The following is a 9,078-nucleotide window of genomic DNA, read 5'->3' as shown; positions in this document are numbered from 1 at the left end:
AGTGCCAAATACATCAGTGTGAATCCAGCACAGCTTTACTGTGCCTGGGTATCTCTCAGTCACGAGTCCTGCCGAACCTCAGTCCACAGTGTCATCACTGGCTGTGCTTGGCTTGGGTGATGGTCTCATGGGTGGGTGCTGCTAAAATTGGAAACATCCCAGGGAAGGAACCACTGGTTTTGACATGCAGCAGCCTGGAGAATTCCTGCCCACACCTCACCATGTTAAATGAGGCTTCACAGTATTCACTTTTAGATGGACACCACAGCCCAGGAAAGATATACACTAAGGAGACAGGTGAGACACCGATCCTGGAATCTGGGACAAGAAGCGAACTGAAGGTCAGGCAGGATCTGCGGAGGGAAATGGACAGTTGGTGTTTTGGGTCAAGACCCTTTGTCTAAACAGATGTACTGTTCTCTTTCTCCTCAAGAGAGTGGCCTAGGAATAACACAACTGAGATCCCCTCCTTCATATGTTCCCCAAAACAGATTTAATCATGCCCTGTAATGTTCTAAAAGCATTAACGCACATTAATAAACACAGGTAAATACTTGTACCTAAGAGAGAATGGTGTTAGTTCAGAATGTATTGAACTTGCAAGCAGTGATCAGCTTTGAAATTACAAGATACATTTATGTAATGAAAGATGATTCATTCCAACAGCACACTGCAGGGAGCTACTCCTCATTGGGTTGGAAACCAATCACCATTTTACACAAACCATGACTTGTTCCTCATCATGCACTTACTGAAGAGTGAAGATTGGAATCTCAGTTAGTGCAAGGCTTAGACATTGGGAGGTGGTCCTCAGCATCTGAGAACAGTGGATCTAACGAACAGGTTGTGGGTCTTGTGAATATTCTTAAGTTAGTCAAAGTGAGAGCTGAATCATTTTTGGTAATGCCAGCACCCCTCTTACAAGAGATAGCGAGCTGGCAACAATTGTGGCACTTTCCTGGACCAAGATTTGAGAAATTTTGTAAATACTGTCCTGTAATTTTTTTTGAATCATCGCTTCCAGAAAACTGCACGAGCTCATGTAGGGTGTAGAGTACTTATACTGTGAAATGGTGATGCACCCCAGTGTGATACAGTAGGAGTGTCAGAAACAAGGGCACATAGTTACAAGAGGCTAATCATTTCACACTAAGGTGCGTAAAACAATTCTTCTCTCAGAAGATATTGAATGTCAAGAACTCTCTGTCCCAGAGAGTGCTGGAGTCCAGATCACTTGGTTGTTCGTCCATTGTCGACGTCAATGAGGACCTCGACACCATTATGATGATATCGAGACTAGCGCTTGATTTGGACTTAAGTGAGGGAGAGTTGCGCAGCGTCAGCCTCACTCTCTCTTCCCAATTCCCATCTGGATCCTGTGGCAAGACGAGAGTCAAGACGGCTGGAGATGGGACTAGGCGCAGTGGATGGCCAGGACGTCTTCTGTGTCTTGTCCTGCTCTACACGTTCCATGACACTTGCAGAGACCGCCTTCTTGACCATTGGACCTTCCATTGGTCTCGTCCGCTCAATCCGCCGGAGTCTGTCTTCACAGGCTGGGATAGACAACTCCCTATCTCACCGAGGGTTTGAGACCCGTCGGCTACCCTCACCTGGTTTAGCCGGCTTGTCGAAGCCGTTGCCCGGGGTGTGGCCGCTGTTGCATGCAAACAGCTACGGGGAGCCACAGGTGAGAGCTGAGTGCCAGGTGGGGACCAAAGGTGGACTAACCGCTTTGAAAAGGACACGACATGTTCCCCCATCAGAGGTGCTACCAGATCACTTAATATATTCAACGAGGAGACAGATTCATATATGAAAGATCAAGGAATTGATAATTATAGGGAATTAGCACAGGACAGCTGAGGCCAGCATAGATCAGTCAGGAACATTTTGAGGAGTGTTTGATGGTCCTGGGCCTGTATTTGCTGGAGGTTAAAAGCATGAGTGGGGATCTCATTGAAACGTATCAAATGTTGAAAGGCCAAGATGAAGTGAGTGTGGATACGATGTTGGCAATAGTTGAGGAGTCTGGAACCAGAGGGCACAATCTCAGAATGCAAGGATGTCATTACAGAGCAGAGACGATAAGGAATTTCTTTAGCCAGAGGGTGGTGAATCTGTGGAGTTCATTGCCACAGGTGGCCATGGAGGCCAAGTCATTGGGTATGTTTAAAGCAGAAGTCGATAGGTTCTTAATTAGTAAGGGTGTCAAAGGTTCTAGAGAGAAGGTAAAAGAATGGGGAATAATAAATCAGCCATGATCAAATGGTGGAGCAGACTTGATAGGTGAAATGGCCTAACTCTGCTCCTGCATCCAATGTTCTCATGTTGGGGCAGTGTTGAGAAACCTAGTACTCCCATTCCCGTGCAGAATTGTGCAGTAAACACCATTCTCATGAGGTTCTTCTACTTACCCTTGTGCCATTTTCATATTTGGGGTAAAATTCTCAGCCATTACTGAACCTGCTCAGCCTTCACTCTGATTATGATAAAATCAGTCAGCGGGGCTCAACAAGAGGTGGATAATTTTATCCACCAGGTTGCAGGATGAAGAAGGCACATACCACTTCCAGTCAAATATTATTGTACTGTGGTTACTAGAAATCCAAAATAAAACCAGTAAATATCGCAGTTACCATTGTCTTGCTGTCAGCTTGAACCAGTCCGGCAATTCTCCTCTCTTTCTCTCTTAACAAGGCATTTTTAACCACAGAACCTGCCACTTACTGGTTTTTCACACCAATCTCTGTAAACTCTAGAGATTGTTGTGCGTGAAAAACCCAAGAGATTAGCAGTTTTGGAGATACCGAACCACACCGTCTGGCACCAACAATCATTCCATGGTCAAAGTCTCTTAGATCACATTTCCTCCCCCATTCTGATGCTTGATCTAAACAGCAGAACCTGTTGACCATATCAGGCATGCTTTTATGCATTGAGTTGCTGTCACGTGATTGGCTGATCAGGTATTTATAGTAATGAGTAGGTGTATAGGTCTACCCCAATAATGTGACCGCTCAGTGCATCTCACATGAAATTAGTTGTTTTTGTCAGCAGTACAGCGGAAAATGACCCCCAGTGTGCAGGTGAGAGGTGTAATCTGGGGGAATTGATGGTAATCTGAGGGGAATAAAACCAGGATTGGTGTAAATTCATATTTGATGGTGTTGCAGCTCTCTATGGCCCTGTAAGTCTACTAACTTGTTCTTAAATCTACACCTCTTATGAAACCATTCTGTTCAACTCTAGAAATAAGAGAGTAGTGAGTAAAAATCCAAAAAAACATGAGTTTTTTTACTTCCCAATGGAGCTTCCTATAATTCGCAAGCTGTCCAAGTTGTTCATTGGAAGCAGTCGTTCATCCCATATCCCCCCTCCTGGGTTGGCTGGTCTTGGTGGATCAACACGGCCACTCCAAGCCCTGCTGGCCAACTACTAGACACTGCATAACTATGTAAGAAGAGCAGGAATAAGCCAGCAGGCATTCAAGAAACCGGTTCTTCTGCCACCATCTTCAGAGTTCAAGTGTATGTTTGAATTTTGGGTTGAGGTCATCACTGGATCTGCTGCCTGGGAGAAAAATCATTTAAGTTGGTTGCCTCATTACAGAAGGATGTCGAGGCTTTAGAGACGGTGCAGAGGAGATTTACCAGGATGCTGCCTGGACTGAAGAGTACGTCTAATGAATGTGTGTTGAGCGAACTAGGGCTTTTCTCTTTGGAGAGAAGGAGAATGAGAGGTAACTTGATAGAGGTGTACAAAATGGTAAGAAACATAGATTGAGTAGCTAGCCAAAGACTTTTTCCCAGGTGTGGGGGTATAATTTAAGATGATGGGAGAAAAGTTTCGGGGTAAGGTGAGTGGAGAGTGCATGTCGCCCCTGCCAAGGGTGATGGTAGAGGCAGATACATTAGGGACATTTAAGAAGTTCTTGGACAGGCACGTGGTTGATAGAAAACTGGAGGGCTATGAAGAAAGAAAGAGTTAGATTGATCTTAGATTAGGTTAAAAGGCTGGCACACTTCATGGGCCGTAGGGAAGGTGTAGGTAAGTCCCCAGGACCAGATGGACTATACCCCAGGATTCTGAAACCCTGTGTAGGCTGCTGTCCTGCAGCTCTGCATGCTAGGGGGTAGGGGGTGTGGGGTGGGTATGTAGGTTCTGATTTGGGAGGTGAGGGTTGAAGGGTGAGTCTGGCCATTCAAAATAAACTTCTGTAGTCCCGTCATCACCATCCCTTCCACCCACTAGCAACGAGTTACCAAGTGCCTTGGTCTGTCAGTTCTTGACAGCCAGGTTTGTGGGACTGATGGCGCAGAGCCTAAGGCAATGACTGGGGGACAGCTCTATCGAGCACCTTTGCTCTATCTACCACAAAATGCAGGTTACTGTCCTGCCCAGTGTTACATCCAATAAGACAGACACAAATCTCCCACCTGAGGAATGCCAGTCTCCATGGCCTTGCCCTTGGCAGGATGACAGCTGAGGACCACCGCTATTCCTCTGTCCAGTGTTGCGTCCAATGTTATCTGTGCTCTCTCTCTCTCCCAGTAAGGAGGCAGTGAGTGGGAGTCATGTGTTGCATGGGTGGTTTGGAGTGAGGATTTTGAGAATGCTGTTATCCAGGAGAGGAATTACATTATAAACACAAGAGATTCTGCAGATGCTGGAAATCCAGAGCAATACATGCAAAATGCTGGAGAAACTCATCAGATCAGATGCACCATAGAGATGCCCCTTCTCTCCTCCCCCTCCCTCTCCCCCAACTTCTCATCCTGGTTTCTTCCCCTTTCTTTCCCAATCCTGATGGAGAGACTTGGCTGGAAATGTCGACTGTTTATTTCCCTCCACAGATGCTGCTGAGTCCCTCCAACGCTTTGCTGACGAATTACGTTGCCTGAGGATGAGGCTGAATTCTATGGGTGTCCACCAGCTGAAGATGCAAGTAAATGCATTGACAGAGGGATGCTTGAGGATGTTGAGGAGGGATGAGTTTACAGTGGGGTTAAGTAGTTTAGAGCTGCACAAGGGATTAGGTGAACAGCGCTTCATCAAACCATTGGCAGCACTCATCTTCAGGTCCGGACTCAGATTTATTTGTCACATGAACATGGAAACATACAGTGAAATGTGTTATTTACGTTAGCGACCAACACACCCAAGGATGGACTGGGAGCAGTCCGCAAGTGTCGCCACGCATTCCGGTGCCAACACTGCACGCCCACAATGCTCAAAGTTCAAAGTAAATTTATTATCGAAGTACACACGTATCACCATATACTACCCTAAGATTCATTTTCTTGCAGGCATCTGTAGCATATACAAAGAAACACAATAGAAACAATGAGAAACTGCACACAAAGGCAGACAACCCATGTGCAAAAGTTGTGCAAATACTAAAAAAGAAAGAAGCAAAATAATAATAGACACCTACTAAATATTGAGAACATGAGTTGTGGAGTCCCTGAAAGTGAGGTCCTTAATATGGAATCAGTTCAGTGTTGGGGTGAATGAAGTTATCCATTCTGCACCGGGAGCCTGATGGTTAAGGGATAATAACCGTTCTTGAACCTGGTGGTATGGGTCCGAAGGCTCGTGTACCCTCTCCTGATGGCAACAGTGAGAAGACTGTATGGCCTAGATGGAGGGGGTCCTTGATGATGGATGCTCCTTTCCTGTGACAGCCCTCCTTGCAGATGTGCTCAATGGGGGAGAGCTTTACCTGTGACGGACTGGGCTATATCCACTATGTTTTGTAGGCTTTTCCATTCAAGGTCATTGGTATTTCCACACCAGGCCCTGATGTAGCCAGTCAGGGTACTCTCCACTGTGCATCCGTAGAAGTTTGTCAAAGTTTTAAATGACATGCCGGATCTTTACAAACTTCTAAGAAAGTAGAGGTGCTGCTATGCCGTCTTTGTAATGGCACTCCTGTGCTGGAAATGAAAGGAATTTAAAGTTAATGACCCTCTCCACCTCCCACAACACAGAATAATATACCAAGCGACAAAGCCACAACAGCTAACCAAGACCTGTTCCTCTCTCCCACCTACCCACACACATACACAGTCCTCTAATCCCAGCAATGGCCGTCTACCCACACACGTACACAGTCCTCTAATCCCAGCAATGGCCGTCTACCCACACACGTACACAGTCCTCTAATCCCAGCAATGGCCGTCTACCCACACACGTACACAGTCCTCTAATCCCAGCAACGGCTGTCTTCAGCCTCCAGCAGACTCATGGATTCACAGACATTCCATCCAACTGAATCTGAACCCAAAAGGAAGCGTCCAGTCCATCCTACTGGAATGTCTTGCAGATAGGTGTTTTCAGTGTCAGCTGTTGACCCCCTCTTAGCATCCCCAGGAGGACGATAACTTGCATTGCTTTGTTGCCTTGAGCACTAATCAAATTACGGATAAAGACTCACCAGTAAGAAAAAATACTTTTGGACGAGACCAACATAACATCCATCAGGCAATGTTCTGTAAGTTTAGTATGTGCTATCTTATTGATCAGTGAGTGTCACACTTTGCAAAGTGTTTATCACAAAAAGTTGTCACATTCTTTCATTTGGTTTAAACAAATGTGTGGTTTGCTCAGTTAGTCACAGAGAATGTAATATCAATGTACATATACACTACCTGGGGTTCATTTTCTTGCAGGCATTTACAGGAAAATAAAGAGATACTACAGAATTGATGAAAAACTATAAATAACAAAGACTAATAAACAACTAATGTGCAAAAGAAGATAAGTCATGCAAATATAAATAAATAAATAATACTGAGAACATGAGTTGTAGAGCCCATGAAAATGAATCCTGCAGGTTGTGCAATTGGTTCATTGTTGAGGTGAGTAAAGTTAGCCATGTCAGCTTAGGAGCCTGATTGATGTCGGGTAATAACTGTTCCTGAACCTGGTGGTGTGGGACCTAAGGCTCCTGTACCTCCTGCCCGACAGTAGTAGCAAGAAGACAGCTTGGCCTGGGTGGTGGGGACCCTTGATTATGGATGTTGCTTTCTTGTGGCAGTGCTCCGTGATGCCTGTGATGGACCGGGCTATATACACCACTTTCCACAGACCCTTCTGTTCCTGTGCATTGGTGTTTCTATCCAATTAGGCTGAAATAAGCACGTAACCAACGATAAGGCTGTGAAGATATTTTAAACACCTTTGGGACAGGTACCTTAAATATTGTCTGCAGTTCTAGTTTCCTTGCAGTAAAAAAAAACCTGAGAGGTTGCAGCTAACAAAAAGATTGAATGGCTTTTTTATCTTCAGAAAAGTAGACTCTAAGACTACAAATGGGTTGGGACAAACTAGATGGTAATAGATTTGCAGAAGCCTTCTGTGAAGAACCCAGTGTCCGGGTACAATAGGTAGCAATGGTTCTAATATGGCAACTGACACACACCAGCACATCTGAGGCTTGAGTTGTTCCAGCTGCCAATTTGGTACATGCAGTACCAACATCTGCCAGTAGGATGCAGTGTTGGCAGACCATGATATCAAACACACACAATTCTGGAGTACTATTGTTGCCAATGGAGGTTCCACAATCCAGTTTATATTTGTGCTTAACTTTGCACAATTCAGCATCTACAGGAATGGCACACCAACAAAATCTAAAGGAATCCAGAGGCAAAGTACTGCAGATCCCAGAAATCTGAAAAAAAATTATCATTAAGTTCAGGCAGCAACAGCACTGACAGCAATCATAAATACAAGATATTCAGGAGATGGTGAAGTCCGTAATAATACCTACAAAATACCCGAGGTGAGATTGTTCACAAGGGTGTAATTGGGCAGTGCAGGCTTGTATGCCAGAAGACCCTATTATTATGCTATGTCTCAAAATAATAAGTTAAAGAGGTTTAAAGTGAGAGGGGAAAAGTTTCAAGGAAGTTTATGAGGTGAGTATTTAGTTTTCTATTTGACATACAGAGAATGGTGGGTGCCTCCACATAATGGAGAGGTGTACACCACGTGCAGGCAGGTGGGATTAGTTTGAATTGGCATCATGCTCGGCCAAAGGGCTTCTTGAGGTGCTGGACCACTCAGCATTATCAGGGTTCATAGCCACGGTGGCCCTGAAACCACTAGTCCTCCTGCCCTGGTGTTAACATCTTGCCTTCAGCAAGTAGTTTTTTCTCTAGGAACAGCTGGGCAGGGGCGCATATCTTTAAAAGGACAGGCCAATAGGATGCCTTCCTTCATGAGGTGAGAAGACAGAATAAAAAACCATTTTATTGTAAATTATTTCTTTATTTTCCTGTTAATGCCTGGCAGAAAATGAATTTCAAGCTAGTATAAGTCTGGGGGCTTCTCTCTCTGCAATGCTGGGTCTGTGAAGACTGCCCCCCGGTTACTGTGCTTCGTGTCTGTGAGTTTTGCAGCGATTTGCCCCACTAATATGATTAACTGAAATCGAGCCTTTGGGCCTACTCTGGGGAATTGGATCTAAGGACTCCATTTGGTTTGGAAAGCTGTTGTTGTTATTTGCTTCCATTGTTTAAATAATTTGTTTCGTGTTTTTCCTTCTCTCTTTCTCTGTGGGCTGTGGGGGTTTGGTTTAACTTATTTAATTGGGTTCTTTCGGATTCCTTGCTTTGTGACTGCCTATAAGCAAACAAATCTCAAGGCTGTATAACTTATACATCCTTTGATAATAAATGCACTTTGAAACTTTGAATTTTGAAACATATGCAGACTTTGATAATAAACTTACTTTGAAGACTAGGTAGATTACACCAGAATTGCAAGGAGCACTGGAACACAACCAGGGCTTTTACAGTAAAGCTGAAGGGAAACTCTTACCATTAATGCAATTTATATTGGCCATGAGGTCAGCAACCCACATACCGAAAGGAAATTCCTCAGACCAGAAAAAGAACATGCAAACTCCACCCAGGCAGCACCGGAGGTCCAGACTGAAGCCAGGTTGTTCAAGTTGTATGGCAATGGCTCTTGTAGTTGTACCACTGTGCTCTCCCTAAAAACAATGAAAGAATTATTTGTCCAGCACGTAACCTCCTTGACCACTGAGGAATATCTGAATCATCTAGA

Source organism: Mobula birostris, chromosome 23, assembly GCF_030028105.1.
Source record: "Mobula birostris isolate sMobBir1 chromosome 23, sMobBir1.hap1, whole genome shotgun sequence".
NCBI lineage: Eukaryota > Metazoa > Chordata > Chondrichthyes > Myliobatiformes > Myliobatidae > Mobula > Mobula birostris.
The sequence above is the reverse complement of the archived record's forward strand: the minus strand, read 5'-3'. Positions refer to the sequence as shown.